Source organism: Pleurodeles waltl, chromosome 1_2 (genome assembly GCF_031143425.1).
Source record: "Pleurodeles waltl isolate 20211129_DDA chromosome 1_2, aPleWal1.hap1.20221129, whole genome shotgun sequence".
Classification (NCBI taxonomy): domain Eukaryota; kingdom Metazoa; phylum Chordata; class Amphibia; order Caudata; family Salamandridae; genus Pleurodeles; species Pleurodeles waltl.
The window spans coordinates 981,512,880-981,529,843 of NC_090437.1; the positions used below are offsets into that span (position 1 = coordinate 981,512,880).

General features: G+C 46.9%; 1 protein-coding gene across 12 annotated transcripts in view; it reads left to right on the plus strand.

Annotated features, from left to right (window-relative positions):
• The window catches only part of FRYL (FRY like transcription coactivator), a 1,894,812-nt gene that overhangs the window by 560,377 nt on the left and 1,317,471 nt on the right, over positions 1-16,964 (plus strand). The gene's annotated exons all lie outside the window — the stretch shown is intronic.

Consider the following 16,964-nt stretch of genomic DNA (forward strand, 5'->3'; position numbering starts at 1 on the left):
TGACTATCCCCAATGGCTTGGGGCTCTTCCAACACCAAGAGTCAGACCTGCATGGGGACAGTGGGCACCTCTGTATCAACTAGACAAGGTACCTTTGTTCTGGCAGATGTGCTTTGAACACTTCCTGAGATGGCGGGTTCCTACGCCTGGTGAGGCCTGGAGTGGGATTGAGCCCTCTTCCCCTTCATTGCCAACAGCCCTTGAAATTTACCTCTCTGTGCTCGATGGCATGTGAGGGCCCGGGCAAAACCTCCCACTTTGGCTGTGCTGTTGGATTGCAGGTGGGGACTGCAACTAAAATTTGGGATGACTAGGACCTGCTGCTTTGTGGCTGATCAGAGGGCACCCAGGCATGCACTTTGGACCCTGGTTTCTATGCCTCCATCGCCTAGCTACCACCCCTACATTTTGCATTTGGGTGAAGTTGCCTGTGAGGCGCCACATTGGCAACAAATTCTTGAACCCCAGTGCCGGCTGAATACGTCTCCTGGCTTACAGCTGTGTGGACCCGGTGGAGGCCACCTTAACGGCGAGGGCCAGGGAGGAGAGGCAATTTCTTTCTGACATCAGTTCCTTGGACATCATGCTGCACATCAAATCCTCAAGGACACACCAGTAACCTCTTTGGGGAAAACTTCCTCCTGCAAAACCTGACCAGAAGGATACCTATAAGGCATTGATAGTTGGGAACCCGCTTCCAGTACCTATCTCCCAAGATAATATGGACCATTTCCTACAAGAAATTTACTCTGAGATAGGGTTAATTAAAACAGATCTCAAGACCTGCATCAAAGACCTCAGGGGGGAGATCTCTGAGATAGGGGTGGGGTGGGCGCAAGTTGACAATCTAGAGTGCCAAGTTGGAGGACCAGGAAATGCTGTGGAGGAGAGTGACGACTCTTAAAGAACAACAAATTGAACTACAAACTAAACAAGAGGACTTGGAAAACAGAATCCGTCAAAACAATATATGCATCACAGGACTCCTTTGTGGGTCAGAGCGCAGCAACATCAGGCAGCAACCTCATGACATTTGCAGCAGAACTCCTCCAAACCATTTAGGGTGATAACGACTCCCCTCTGCCTCAGCCTCTAGGTGCTTAGACTCCATCTCCGGCATCTTGACATGTTTATTTCTTCACTAAAAAAGAAGCTATTCTCAAAGCCTCCAGGAATAAATCTGGTGTTTTGTGGGCACACAGTCTACTTGTATCAAGACCTGTCTCCTGTATTACTAAGCTGTTGGTGAGATTTCCTGCCAAGTTAAGAAAAAGAGAAATCCACTACCCCTTAATGATCCTCTTCAATTGGGAGGGCAAAGGGTGCTCTCTCCTCCTTGGTCCTTAATGATGGTGTCTACCCCTGCGACTCTTCTGCAACATAGTGGATGTAGATGCTTCGCCCTTACACACAATGGGACGGATTCCAGGTCACAATCCGGGGGTTATCTCCTCGCTCCCTTGTAGCACTTCAACAGCGCTATTATGAAGGAGGCAACAAAGTGGGTAGGATTCTCACAGACTGCGCCAAGCACGCGCTAAATCGCACATTACGAAGCTCCAAACTGGAAGCAGGAACTGGGCGATCACGGAGTACGATAAACAGCGGATGTTCTAAGAATACTATCTGACCCTATACATAGATGAAGAGGTCTTGCCAGCCTTGATAGAGTGCTATCTAGCTGCATGCAAATGGAAATCTCTCCACCCTCACAATGCGGAAGCCCTTGACATCCCATTTACACTAGCAGAACTCCACAGCACAGTTTGAGTCCTCCCCCTCAGCAAGACACTGGGACTAATTTGAGTCCCCGTTAGCTTCTACCACATTTTCTTTCCTGAGTTGCGAGACCACTTGCTGCACCTATTCAACTTCCTCATGCATGCCTCAGGCCTCACACCCACAATGGCAGCAGTGGAGATCTCCAATACCCAAGTGAGGCAAAGATCAAACACTTTGTTCATGCTGCCGCCCCATTGCCCTCCTGAATACTGATGCGAATATCTTTACCAAGATCCTGGCATCTAGGCCAGAACGCCACTTCCTTAGCCTTATTGACCCTGACCAATTGATATTTATCCACAGTAGACAGGGAGCAGATGGCGTACGGTGCATAGAGCACCTTGTCAAAGTCAAACCACTATCACATACCGACTTGCCTTTTCTTGCTCGACGTGGCGAAGCCTTTAGCTAGAGTGAACTGGTCATTCCTCCAGGCTGTTCTGCACAAAGAGGGGATGCATCTAGGCATAATCGCTAAAATCATGGCCTCCTATATGGCCCCTGTGGCCACTCTTTGTGTCAATGGGCATGACTCAGATCCCATAGCTATCCGTAGGGACATGCACCAGGGCCGTCCGCTGTCGCCCCTTATTGCTCTAGCGGTTGAGCCTTTGGATATCACCACCTGCTGCAGAGCTGCAGTAGAAGAGATTTATTCCCTTTGGAGGGCTGACACATAAGATTAGTCTGTCTGCTGATGACCTCTTACTTACAGTCTGCCACCTCTCTCCCAGCTATGGTAGATAATCTTACTGCCTTTGAAGTGGTATTGGGTTTTAAGGTCAATATGTCAGTTGAGAATGCTCAACTTTGATTCCCAATCATGGTCTCCCTGCTCTGCCAGGTCTGGTGCCCTCCTATTGATCCTCGAGCAACATTAAATACCTAGGTCTCAACATCTCACCTACGCTCTGCTCTCTGCTCTGACATGTGCAAATTAGCCCCCACTCTTTTGCTCCGTTTTGGAAGACCTTCAGAGATGGAAATCCCTGCACTTCTAATGTTGGAGAGGGTTTGCGGTTATCAAAGTGAACTTGCTCCCACGAGTCCTATGTCTATTTGAGACTCTACCAACTCCAGTTCCACAGGACAATATTATGTGCCTACAATGCGACATATGCACTTTCTATTTGGAGTGGGAAGCAACCTAGAATCTCCAACTGTCTCATGATGCAACCCAGGGACAAAGGGGGCATTGCATCCCCCAGTTGCTCAGAGTACTACTGGATTGCCAATCTGCGCGACATCTTCGAGTGGTTGGTGCAGGAAAGCGAGAAGTGCTGGTTCCATATGGACAGTAAAGTGGCTTGTTTGCCATTGTGACCCCTCACTGGTTTATCTGAACATGCTAGCTACACCCCCACATACATCGACTCCCCTACTAAAACAGTGCTGGACATATGGTACAAACTGGCCACTAAAATAGTGCTGACTACATTTCCTTCCCCCAAAACAACAATTCCCGCTTTCCAGACTTTACCCCAGCATTACCCTCTCATTCCATTCAGGGCTGGGCTGCAAGCAACTGCAGAACGTTACGTGATCTCTTCACAGAGACCGCCATTAAGCCCTTTGAGAAGTGCAAAGAAGATTATATCCTTCCTGAGACAGCTGTTTTACAATACTTCCAGCTGTGGCATCGGGCACTATATCCATCTGTGTATCCTGAGGTTGTGCTGACCCTTCATTCCTTTCAAGAAGCTCGTGAGCATATAGCTGTTCTCAAGGGCTCATTATAAACACATACTGCATGCTCCAGCTGCCTCCCTCACCTCCTCCACCCAATCCAGACCACAGGACAGTCAACCATCACAGAGAGCATATCACCTAAGCAGTGGGACACATTGTGCCATGATATAGCCAGAACATATTGTAGAATCTCTTTCAGGGAAACGGTATATAAGCTCATGTTCCAATGGTATTACACCCCATCCCACCTCTCTACTTTCTATCCTGGCACATCCTCTGTGCTGGCGACACAAAAAGGATCAAGGAGACTTCTGTCATCTCTGGTGGTCCTGCAGTCTGATCGCTACCTTTTTGGAAGGAGGTGTCAAGTCAAATCGAAGCCACAGTGGAGTACCCCCTTCCATCTTCCTATACTATGGTCTTTCTGGGGATTCGATCCCTTGCCTTGAAAGTGATGACACATGCTGACTGGATGTTTATTTGCTACATGGTCCAGGCAGTCAGACAACTCGTGACCCTAGCATGGAAAAAGACCACTTCGCCTTCTTTAGCACAGTGGTTCTCTCGCCTCTGGCATACCCGGTCGATGGAACAGCTCTCCCACAGCCTAAATGGAACAGAACCCAAATTACAACCTGTGTGATGACCACTGATAGAATACCTGACCTGCATGACTGGTTTTAACCCACCAAAACTGCTGGAGCTTTAGCTCTTTTGCTGATTTGCCTTTGCTGGGGCCTTAGCTAACCAGTTGACACACCACTACCTTTTAGTAGGGAGTGCCTACAATGTCCTTGATACCGCAATGACGACGCATCACCTAGGCAAACTACCACCCTTGACCTGGACCCCACTACCTGTGCTCTTTTTGTTTCTTTGGTTTCTTGAACTTTTTAATATTACTCCTCCAGATAGTGACCTGATATGATATAGATGCTATGCTCCGTCAATAATGCCCAGAGGTGCACTTTATGTGCCTTGTTATCTGCAGCTATTCAAGCTGATCTGTACTTTCTGATTTCCCTTTAGGTAACAACAGTCACCTCTTGAAGTTTTGTTTTGAAAAACATGAATAAAGAGACTTTGAGCAAAACATAAAGTGCTGTTTTTCGGAGCAAAGTGAACTTAAAAGAACGTTGCTTAAAGAGTGAGGACTATTTTTGTGGTTCTGGCCCGGTTACCACTTTATTACTGCATTTATTCTTAAACTAGGGCTTACAATTTGGTCATGCGCAGTAGACATTCAAAAGGTCATTGAAAAAATTATATTTGAAGTCCTCCACCAAGTGTTCATCTTTTGAAGATCTCATTTTGGCAGTGGCTGATGAGGACATTGCATTTTATTGTTGAATACATTTCCCAGTAGTGGAAATATAACTATAATGTGGCAGAGCTGGAGATATGGAAGGCTAACCTAAGTACCACTGTGCTCACGACATGGGCATTGTCAAACACGATGCCTCCGTAATGATCTGTTTTTATTTTCATTCTTAATACTTAATCAACCTTAACTCTTCAACATCAGGCATAACAGAAAGCTGTTCTTGGTCGGTGCCTGTAGATAACGAACACAAAATGTTTTTATATGCTTAATTGTCAGGCAATCGTTGTGAACATAGTTTAATTTAGTAGTAATCAATCTTTTTTTTTTTTTAATACAAAGAACCACTCTTCCCTGTGACTGAACAGCCCTACCAGTGTTAGAAATTGTATTAAAAAAATAAAATGAAACCTTAATTCACCATGTATAATTGAGTAGACCTAAAAATACAAAAAACACAGGGGGTCACGTCCATATGCTGAAAAATCTGGGTTTCTAGTATGTGCTGCTGTGCATCACCTTTTGTGCACAATCCTGCCAACTAGTCACTGGCTTGAATGTTGCATGTTTTTTTTAAAGGAGACATTTTGATTTTGAGTGAACTCCTGATCCTACTTCCCTTTAAACTTACAATGCATGTGCACACAGGCGCCATCTTATATTGGCTTTTTCTGCCATTGAATTTTCGAGTACTGCTGTGTGCACACTGTAGTCCACATTTTGATGTTGAAGGTCCATGAGAACCAATCTTTCAAGACGCTGAGTACATCTCATAACCGTATCTTCCGAAGTAGTAGAATGAGGACATTTTGCGATGCTGATCACTTTGGAACCAAATCATCTGACTAGCCTTGTGCCAGGCCTGATGTGAATGGCACATTTAGTTGAAGAATATGGAGAATACAACGTAAATTGTGCCTCACTTGAACCACTGCAAATGCGTGCTTTATATTTTTTGCCATTTCATGTTGTATACTTGTTGAAAAAAAGCCTCAATAAAAAGCTGTTTAAAGAAAAATGTATTCTGCCTCACTTGTAATAGTACATTTCTGTAGTTGGACCAGAATTCGATCTGTAACCTGAGGCTATGTAAGGAACACAATGAGAACACTTGCTCAGTGTGTGATGCCTTACTAGAAAGAGGCATTTCTGCCACCAACAGGAATACACCAGAAGGTGTATTCACTACTCAATGATGACTCAACCAACTCTCCCTGGGCCAGGTTCGCCAAAGACATTGAAGGGCCCCATCTGCATGAGAGGAGCCCTCTAATTGCTAAGAAGCCTTGAGATTACTCATTCTTTGTTGCACAAGATTCTTTGGCTCCCCCTGCAACCTCTGCTTTCTGATGTCAATACTGAAGGCTGAGCACAACACCCAAGATATCTGGCAGAAATTGGCCCTCCAAACACTGAGGATCTTACCTATGGTGTTTGACCTCAAAAGGAACCTCTGCTCAAGGGCAGTCTGGCACATCCCACCTAAACCTATACCACTCAGCATTTAAAGCTGCAACTTTGATACAGGAACGGCAAAGTGAGGCACCAAGCCTCAAACGAAGGTGTCTTCTAGCAACCGTCACCACCTACAAGTTCTTGGCCCAGAATTTTATCACTTAAGTCAAGTAAACCTTTGACAATTCATGCCAAGTCCTCAGCAGTGGGCTAATGAGCTGTTTGATACCGGACAGAGATCTCTAAACATTAACCATGCAGCAGATCTGTTGTTGCTCTATCTCCTTCCACACATTGCCATCACACAAGGCTATCTTGGAGGAAATTAGTCAGCCCTGTTCCCAAAACCAAAATATAAACGCTACCACAACTACACAATACAGTCCCCTGCACACAATTCACTCATCTTCTACCCTGGAGCTAAACCCGTGGCCAACTGGCTAACAATCAGATGCTTGGCACAATATGCACATTCTCAGTGACACTCTTCTTTGCAGCAATACCCTATCAAGGCTTCTTCTCTTGATGACACTTCTCCATATCGTATTGTTATAGTTCAAGCAAAGTCTGACCCTGTGCGTGTGGGCAAGAAGGGTGACTATGATTGCGACCCTTTCTAAGACCAAACACAGCATGCATTTTTGTCCATACTAAAAGCCATGCTGATATGCTCTGAAGAAAATTACAACATTGTTTGTACTCACTCCAAGGGTTGATAAAGTAGTTTAGGCCTGCACCACAGGACCCTTTGCTCAGTTGTAGATACTGTCTCCCCGACAATCTGATCGTACTCACAATATATAAGAGGGCACTTATGCAGGGAAGAGGTGCCACCCCCATCCAGCCAAGAGAGTAGCATCACTGGCAACTGTACAATGGCACAAACACCCTTCTCTTTTAATACAGCAGGCACCAGTTGGAGAAAACAGGCGTTGGTCTAGCGCCTCCCTGAAACATGCAAGAACAGGACAAAGGAGGTTCCTGCATCCCCATCAGCTGGAAGTTCGATGGCATGTATGGCTGTAGATACACATTCTTTACATACTCCTTCTATCTAGTGTTGTGTCCGGAGTTGTGCAAGTTGCTTTTCTTTGAAGAAGACTTTTGAGTCACAAGATCAAGTGACTTGTTAAGTTGTTTTTTCTCTGCCATCTAGTTCAGACGTGTGCGCCTTTGCTCTGTACTTCAACTCCATTTTAGTTTGATTTTACTGGTTTCTGTTCTATCTTCAGTATTGTTCTTGGTAGCATTTTCCTTCTCGGTGCTCCCTCAAACTCCACCAGATTGACTTTGTCTGAGAGCTGTTCGGGGCCTACCTTCCACTTTCACTCCCAAAAAGTGCTGCTAGTGATGCAACACACACCATCTCGATTTTGACAGTGCTGCCACGCGAAATACTCTCACACAGATCAACACTCTGTGTGCAATTTGTGCCTTTCTCTGGATCGCAGAGGTGCTGACTGTGAGGCCTGTAAGTCCTTCAGATCTAAGAAAACACTCCAGGACTAGAGGGCTTGTCGCCTTAAAATATTGCAGAGCACCATAGACACTCCTGATTTCTTTGGCGAGGAATACAGACAAGAGCAGCCTACAGTCGACAAAGAGGTCACCTCTTTCAGCGACAGCTCAGCCTCTGACATAGAGGTAGACCTTGAGATACTAGAAGTTCCATCCATACAATGTGTGAGTACTGCAACCCTTGCCTCTCCATACCTCCGTCCTAGTAGACCAAAAAATCTTCGGCACTGACAGTTCCACCTGAGATCAGCATCCATCACTGCTCCCCAGCCATGGTTGGATCCGAAAAACTACTTTCGACGCCTGCCCTACTCTGAAAAGCCTTACCAAGGTCAAGCCTTCAGCATCGTCCTCTTCGGACTGAGAGCAGTCCTCGGCACTGACTCAACCTTTGGTGCCATCTTGACAGTTACCTCCCTCCACCTTGATGCCAGTCATGCCTCACCCATCAAAACCAAGAACCTCGGTTCCAAAACCTTCAGAGCCCAACATTTTTTATCAGCATCACCATCTCCCATTGAGCCTGTTTTGGAAAACCTGAACATTTGGCAGCGAAAAATCCAACTGCCAACTGGTCATATTATTGCTACTTGTTCCTCTCATTCGCCTCTAAAAAAGTAAATTGACATTTGAGGCTGCACTAGATATACCCCTCCCTCCCAAGAAGAAAACCAAGGACACTAGTTCTGCCTTTCTTAAAGATACTTCCTCACCTCCCCCTTCACCACTCATCACCACCTCCATTGCCCTCACATTCTCCTCAACCATTGTCACCACCCCACACCCCCTTGACATTTCACCTCTGTCACCACAGTCTGACACTGCTGTGTTTTTTTTTGGGGGGGGGTGGGGAGGTCACAAGGGGATGGAGACCCATGGGACATGTACGACACAGATACCACTACCCCAAATTATCATGATCTGTAGCCAACATGTTTTTCTCCACCTGAGGATGCAACCTCCTACCAGGAGGTCATTGCGAGAGGGCAGGTCCTCATAATGTAGAGCTTCACAATGAACCACTTGAACAGATTTCCTGTTTGACACCTTACCTATTACACCCAGACCCACATTATCTCTCCATGTTTAAGGGCATGATGAGAGACCCAAGACATCTTTAAGGACTGTTAGGGTCAGCATCATCACTCCTAGGATGGATAAGAAATAAGGCAGAGCCATCAGAACCTATATTTATTCAGAGCCATGTTCCACCGGATTACATAGCTACCACTACAGCATTCAAGAAAGCTAATTTTCCCGCTGCTGGAGATATCTTACACCCCCCCGCCCACACCCCCCACCCACACCCACTGAGGAAAAACACATAAACGCTGCAGGGAAGCGGATTGCAGCTCAGGCTGCCAACCATTGGTGTATTGCCAATTCTCAGGCCTTCCTGGCCCAGTATGACAGAGCCCACTGGGATGAAAAGGAGGAGCTCCGGAAGAACACAGAAAAAGGGGTCCAAAATGGTTACAGAGCATCATACTTGGGTCTATCCCCCCCTAAATGCTGGTGCAGTCCCAGACCATGTGGTAAAAGTCCATTGCCTGACATCTGGGCAGTCCCTTGGCTCTTCCCCCATATATCACTCTGAGCCTGTGTGGGGTAAGGTATGTTCTGTGGATGTAATTATATTGGATAGATTGAAACCGGGTGTTTCTAGATACTTTCCGAGGATACGCTAGCACCCTCTGCCACGCCGTATTTGTTAGGTCCCTACCCCCTATCTCCCATTTCGCCCGCAGGGTCTGTAAGGGTTTTAGGGTGGCATCAATAGAAGCCTTGTGGAGTTTGGTAGTCTCACTGCTAGAACCAGCGTCTGGTATATCAAGAATTGGCCCGCGGGGATCTCCTCCTCTTCCACTAATGTCTTGAAGGGTCTCAGCACCGCATCCTTAAAGAGATCTACTATCGTCCGCACTCCCGCCGTGGTCCAAGCCCTGACCTAGCCCCCACTTAGGGTATCGCCCGATGTATTCAACTGTCTCCCAGTCAGCGGTAGCCCAGGGGAATAGGCCAAACCCTCCCCGGTCTGCCTCAGGCATCTCTTCCAGCAGCAGAGTGCCACTGTCAGCAGGACCGATTTCCCAGATTTGAAGTTTCCAGCACCTAGCAAGTCCGCCACCAAAGCCTCCGCCGCTATCCCACCGCTGGCCACTCTGCCTGGGCCACCCGTGCGTTCTTTCCCTTGTGGCTTACTCTTCTTGTGACTTTGGGTCGACATTCAGTCCCAAACGACAGGCGCCCTCCCCTCGGGGGGGCCAGCAACAGTCACGGCACTCGCCTCTCCACCAACCTTGTTACTTGCTCTGTACCAGTGCCGCCCGGGGGATGGCCCTCCCCAGGTGTAGCTCGTTTCTGACCCCTGACCACCTCCGGGCACTCCCTCTCCCCCTCCGCAGGGGCGCTCTGCCCTTGGGGTCACCGTGCACACCCCCAGTTATTCTGCCTAGAATGTCCCACCAGTGCAGTTCATCTGAGGTGTAGCAGCGTCAGTCCGTGCAGTCTCTCGGTTCTTGAGGCTGGGTCATTCATCCAGTTCTGCGTTCCGGGCCTCAGGCCGGCCGCGGCTGCACTCAGCCGCACGTGCTCTGTCTCTCACTGTCTCTGCCCTGGGGCGTCCCCCTCGGGGCGTCACACTCCTGGATCAGCCTCTTTCTCCCCATAGCTGGTCCCCTCTGCGCCCTCCATCGGGCCCTCAGTGCTCACCTGTACCCCAGCACATCTAACACCCCGTCACCAGAGGGGAAAGGGGCCCCCTCAGTGCAACCGTTTCTTTTGGGCCAGACAAGTCCCTCGCCCCCCAGTGGTGTCACCTTACATGTCTCCCGTGGCCTTCCTTTGTCCTGTTCCGGGCCACCCCAGCCCTGAGTTTCTCTCCAGGTGCCTGTTTGCTGGAGCCGACTGGCCCCAATCGGCAGACACGTTTCGGCCCTCATCAGGTGCTGCTCCACCCCGTCCGGGTCACTGCAGCACGCACAGGGGACATTGCGCTCCAAGGCCGACGCCTTCTCTTCCCCGTTGGTGGGCCCCCAGCACTCACTCAGGCCCCAGCACACCCAGCGCCTCGCCGTCGGGGGATAAAAGGGGAAGGATGCCCCGCCGGTCCTGGGGCCAGGCAAACCGCCCTCAGTCCACCCTACGGAGCGCTGGGTAGCTGCCCCCGCACTCACGGACCTTTCCGGTGCCCTCCGCGACCTCACTACTGTTGGAGGTGCCCTCCGGGGCACTGGTCTTATCGGAGAAATAGAAAGCCTCGGCGGAGTGGTGCGTTTACACGTCCGCCATCGATGCTGGCCAAGCCACAACCCCGGCAAATCACCATTACTTCTATTCGCTGCGCCCTTGACACAGCGGATACTGCAGCTCGAGCAGTTAACTCAAGTATTCTTTTTAGGTGACCCGCATGGCTGAGGTGTCCCAGTTTTAAGTAAGAGGTCCAACAGGCTGTTCTCAACATGCCGTTCGCCAAGGAACATCTTTGGTCAACAGGTAGATTCTACCTTAGAAGAAATATAAAAAGACACTGCCAAAGCTATGGGAGTGTTGCAAACCACTACTTACTGGAGCACTTCTCATTGCCAAAGTTACAGGGGTACCTACAAGCCCACCTCCACAGAACCATCCACCTCACAACAGAAGCAGCCCAAGACCTCTTACACCAACTACAGAGGCTCATTCAGAGGCAACAATAGCAAGGGTAGGGGTAAGGATGCCTTCTCTCACTGAGAAACTCACTTGGAGCTCATTACCACTCTACCTTGCACTCACAGATTAAAGCAGAAACATCAAACACAGTTCAAGCAGGAAATCCTCCTCAAATGAGCTGTTGAACCTGTTCCTCTTCAACAGCAGGTCTTAGGGGTATACTCTCTGTACTTCCTAATTCCAAAAAAGGACGGGTCACTATGGCTTAACTTTAATCTCAGGCCTTTAAATAGATACATTCTTTCAGAGCACGCTGACATGGCCACCTTAAAGGATGTCATCCTAGTGCTCCAACAAAGCGATTTCATGGCAACACTAGACCTCAAGAACGCCTGCCTCCACATATCACTGCATCCAGCCCATCGCAAATATTTAGGATTTTTCATAGTGGGCAAACATTACTAGTTCAAGGTACTTCCATTCCGGGGTGACCACCGAACCTCGCATGTTCACCAAATGCCTAGCAGTGGTCACAGCACATCTACGAAGACAAATCTTCCACGTGTTCCCTTACCTGGGCGACTGGCTTATCAAAGCCAGTACTTATCATGCCAGCAACAGACTCAGATAACAATAGATTTTCACAGGTTAGGTTTTACTATGAACATCTCCCAGGCTCACCTGCAACCATACTTAGGAGCAATCCTAAACACAGTTAGGATCAGCCTACACCAATCCTGCACAGAGTCAAAGATTTCAGACAACACTGTCTTAGTTTCAGACAAACTCTCAGTAAGGATGGTGATGCATCTACTAGGGACGATGGCCTCCTGCACTGCCATAGTTTGCCATGCAAGGCACATGCATCCGCTACAGGAATTTCTAGCCAGTCAGTGGTCTCAGTCACAGGGTCAGCAGGCAAACCTAGTGTTGATAGACTGCCCCACTCACCATTCCCTTCAATGTTGGAACACCAACAATCTGTTGAAAAGGCGGTAACTTCTCTAAACTGTTCCCTACATAACTCACAATGGATGCATCAGACGGGATGGGGTGCACACCTGCTAGACCCAACAGTTTAGGGTCTCTGACATGCCAGTCGCCAGAATCTCCACATCAACTATTTACCTAGCATTGAAAGCATTCCTTCCTCACCTCACTCAAGTTTTTTTTTTTTTGTACTCTGAACGAACAATCTGTCACCCATGTTTTACCTACAGGAACAAGGAGGGGGGGTGGGGGTTGGAGGGAGACAGGGTCTCCACAACTATCGCTGGTCTCTACATCACAATATTCACCTGTTAGCGGATTACCTTCCGGGAACAGACAACAACTTTGCAGACCTGTTTAGCAAGATGTAGTAACTTGAATGGTAACTCCACCCACAAGTTCTCATGTTATACTTCCATAGGTGTGGGTTCCCTAAAATAGACCTTTTCGGCACAGTAGAAAATGCAATATCTCCAAACCTAGTCTCCAGTTTTCCAGATGCACTATATGAGGGCAACACACTATGGTGGAGGTGGTCAGGGATACTTGCCTACACTTTTACACCTCTCCCTCTCCTTCCATTTCTGATTCGGAAGCTCAGGCAAATGTCTCTCACGATGATCCTGGTAGCTCCCACATGGCCTGTCAGCCCTGGTTTGCAGCACTGTTGGATCTCTCAATAGTTCCACACAAGAAGCTCCCCAACAGGCTGGACGGTCCCACTTTAAATCAAGAGCAAATCAGACATCCAGACCCCATAACTCTCAACCTAACAATTTGTCTCATGAGATCATAGTTTGGCTACCTTAACTTGCCATAAGAATGTATGGACCTTCTTAAGGAAGCGTGCAAACCCAGAACTAGAGCATCGTATGCAGCAAAATGGAGACGTTTTGTTTTTCTACTCTCCTTCAAAAACAAATTGACCCTTTCAAAGTCACAGTGCAAGACATTGTCTGCAGCCTACTTCATTTACAGAAGGCAAACTTAGCCTACACTTCTATACAGTTGCATCTTGCTGCAATAGCTGCTTACGTACAAAATATGAAGCATCTTTCTCTTTTCAAAACTATGGTGATCAAATCCTTGATGGAAAGACTCAAATGAGTGATTCCACCAAGGACGGCTCCTGCGCTTTTTTGGAATCTTAATATAGTGCTTAAGACTCATGGGTCCCCCATTTGAACCGCTACAGTCATCCCCTCTTCAATTTTTGTCTTGGAAAGTGACATTCTTAGTCGCCATCACTTCACTTAGTTAGTGACCCTAAAGTCCTTTCCAAGGTTGTATCTCAGTTTCATTTTAACCAATCCATTGAATTGCCAGTTTTTTCCCTTAACCAGACTCTGTTGCGGAAAGTTTTTCACACACTAAATGTTAGAAGAGCACTTATGTTCTACATTGATAGAACTAAAACTTTTTAAAAAATCTAAACATTTTTTTGTTGCTTTTTCACCACCTCACAAAGACAACACTATATCCAAGTCAGGCATAGCCTTATGGATAGTAAAATGCATCTAAGCCTGCTATGCTAAAGCTCTGTTTCTCCCAGAGCACTCTACTCACAAAAATGGGGGCAACCATAGCTGTTTAAAGAAATATTCCCATAGTTCACTATTTAAAGCAGCGACGTGGTCCGCACCACACACTTTCTCCAAACATTATTGTGTGAATGTATTAGCACATCAGCAAGTCAATGGAGGACAGGCAGTGCTACATTCTCTTTTTCAAGCCACTGCAACACCCACCGGTTAGCCGCTGCTTCCGTGGGGTGACTGCTTTACATTCTATGCAGAGCATGTGTATCTACAGCCACACATGCCACCAAATTGAATTTGTTACTTTCACAGTATGCAGCTGTTCGTGGCATATAGTGCTGAAGATTCACATGCGTCCACCCTCCTCCCTGGAAACCTGTGCCTGTTGCAGTCTTTGTTTACATCTATACATTTAGCATGGTCATCACTTTACTTACACAAACTACGTAGTCTTTTCTCCCTCCCTGCGGGAAAACAATCTTAACAGTGGAGTCTATGCCCATTATCACTGAGAGGAGGAGTCACTATACCTTGTGACTCAAAAGACTTCTTTGAAGAAAAACAACTTGCACAACTCCAAACACAGCACTATATGGCAGGAGCACGCAGAGCATGTGAGTCTGCAGCACTACATGTCACAAATAGATGCTTACTGGGTAAGTAACAATTTTTTTCTGCCATCCAAAATACTCTGCAGAATCTAAAGCATTGTACTCCACTCCTCACTTTATCCCAGTTCCAGCAGCCCTTTCCAAAAGGCAGCAGCTACTTCAGCAAGTACAGTATACAGAGGTTGGCTTTTATAGTAATAGCTGTACCAAAGCCTCACCTGCTTTTTGTTCCCCCCTCAGATGAGAAGGTGCTCCTACCCGTTGAAGTCACTACTCCCCTCAGGGACTTACAAATGTTTAGCAGTAGTGGCTGAGCATCGCTGGTGCATTTATTTATTGTTGTACACGGACAACTGGCTCCTAAAGATGGAGCAGTCCTGCGCAGTGCTGTGTCCTCGCTGAACAAACTATTTTGCTTCTTCATAAATTGAGTTTTACAATCAATGTATAAAAGTCTATCTTGTGTCCTCAAATGACCCTGGAATTTTTTGTGGTCACACTCAATCCAGTTATATAGAAAGATTACTCCAGCAATGTGAGTGATTGTGTATGAAGGGCTTCTTCCCCTCTACCAGCCCTCACAATCTCTGACTTTGTGAGAGATAACAAACTTCTTAGGAAACATGGTGACTTGCATTGTCTTAGTTTCAAATGCCAAACTACACGTTTCCTTTTCAGGAAAGTCTTGCCAGTCAGTCATTGTCGAATATGGAATGAGAAGATGGTGTTGCTGGAGCCCAGTGTTCAGCAGAAAATGCAGTGGTGAAACGAGCAACCCTTTTCTCGCCAGGTTGTTTCTTGACTTAGAAAAGCAGGTATAACCACCAGTTCAGACTCCTCCTTCATGGATTGGGGAGCTCACACTGACAGCCTCACAACCCGCAACCCATGAGTTGCTCCTTCACATACATGTGCTGGGTCTGATGGTAGCTCAGTTGGCTCCTAGGGGCTTTTGGAAGCAAATTTGCAACAAGGTAGTACTCGCTTGCACGAACATGACTACAATGTACAGTTGTTGAGTCTCATGCACACAGTTTGGCAGTGGGCTGCCACCCAAATATCTTTGTTCCGGGGACACCTCCAACACATGACAAATGACTTTGCAGAGCACCACAGCAGGAGTGTTCGAAAGATCAACAAGTGGATGATCAACACCCAGGTACTCAGTCTGTACTTTCAGCGTTGATGCGTGCCAGAAATGTACCTGTTCACCACAGACTAGATCACAAAATACCAAACTTTCACATCCAGGTACCCACAGAGTCTGTCACTCGTTAATGCTGTGTGGGTCAACTGGTCCAATATATTTGCACATGTACAAACACAGATTCTGTATATCAGCAGAAAAATATTGCGATTACCAATAACATAGATTGTCATAGTTCCCACACGGATTTGACAATCCTAGTTCTTTACTGCAGGAGATGTTCATCCACACTCAGGAGACGCTGCAACTGCAAGATCGGATCAAGATCTGCTTACACACCATCAGGGGGCTCAACCTTACGTTTAGCACCTGAGATCTTTAAATGTGAATATTTACAGCTTCCTGTTCAGTGCATGCATGTTTGGAAAGAGGCTAGAAAACCCACCACACTAGCATGTTGTGCAGAAAACTTGAAGTGATTTGTTCACCACTGTATCATTCTGAACATGCAGCCCATGACAGCCACAGTCCAAAATATTTTATTTCTTGTTGCACATACCAAAATCTTTAATATTTATGCACCTAGCAGCAATCAAAGCAGGCATCACTAGACCAACTGTAAAATGACTATTAGAACATCTATGTAAGGATGTATTAGGTTACCACCAATCTGTAAATATTGTCATTACTTGACTCAGGAGGCGCTCTTTTGAGCCCTTGCATTCTTGCCCCCCTGCAGTTTTTCCTTAAAGGTGGCTTTACTAGTAGCCTTTACTCCGCTCCACAGAGTAAGTGAAATTCCGGCTGTGTCCATTGGTGAATCTTTTTATCCAAGCAATCCAAGACCGATATACACCTTGTGCATGCCCTTGTTTTGTCCAACAAGTACTCTCTCCTTACCATGCAATCACTCTGTTGAATTACTCTTTTTCTGTAACCATTTGGCCCCAAAGAGAGCTTTACATACTTCAGATTTCAGAAGAGCAAATATGTACTATGTTGACCACACCAAATATATCAGGAAAACAAAGCAACTCTGTTGTTTGGCAAGCTTATGTCGAAAGGTGGTCTTGGCAGGTGGATTGTAAAATGAATTCAAATATGTTTACCAAAGTGAAGTTTACAATGCACTCTGCACCTTCTACACTCCTCACTGTGGAGCACATTCTAGTAGCAAGAAAGGTGCCACAATGGCTTTACTAGGCAGTATCCTGTTAGCAGATGTTTGCGGAGCTGCTACTTATGTTGAGTGTTCTCATGTT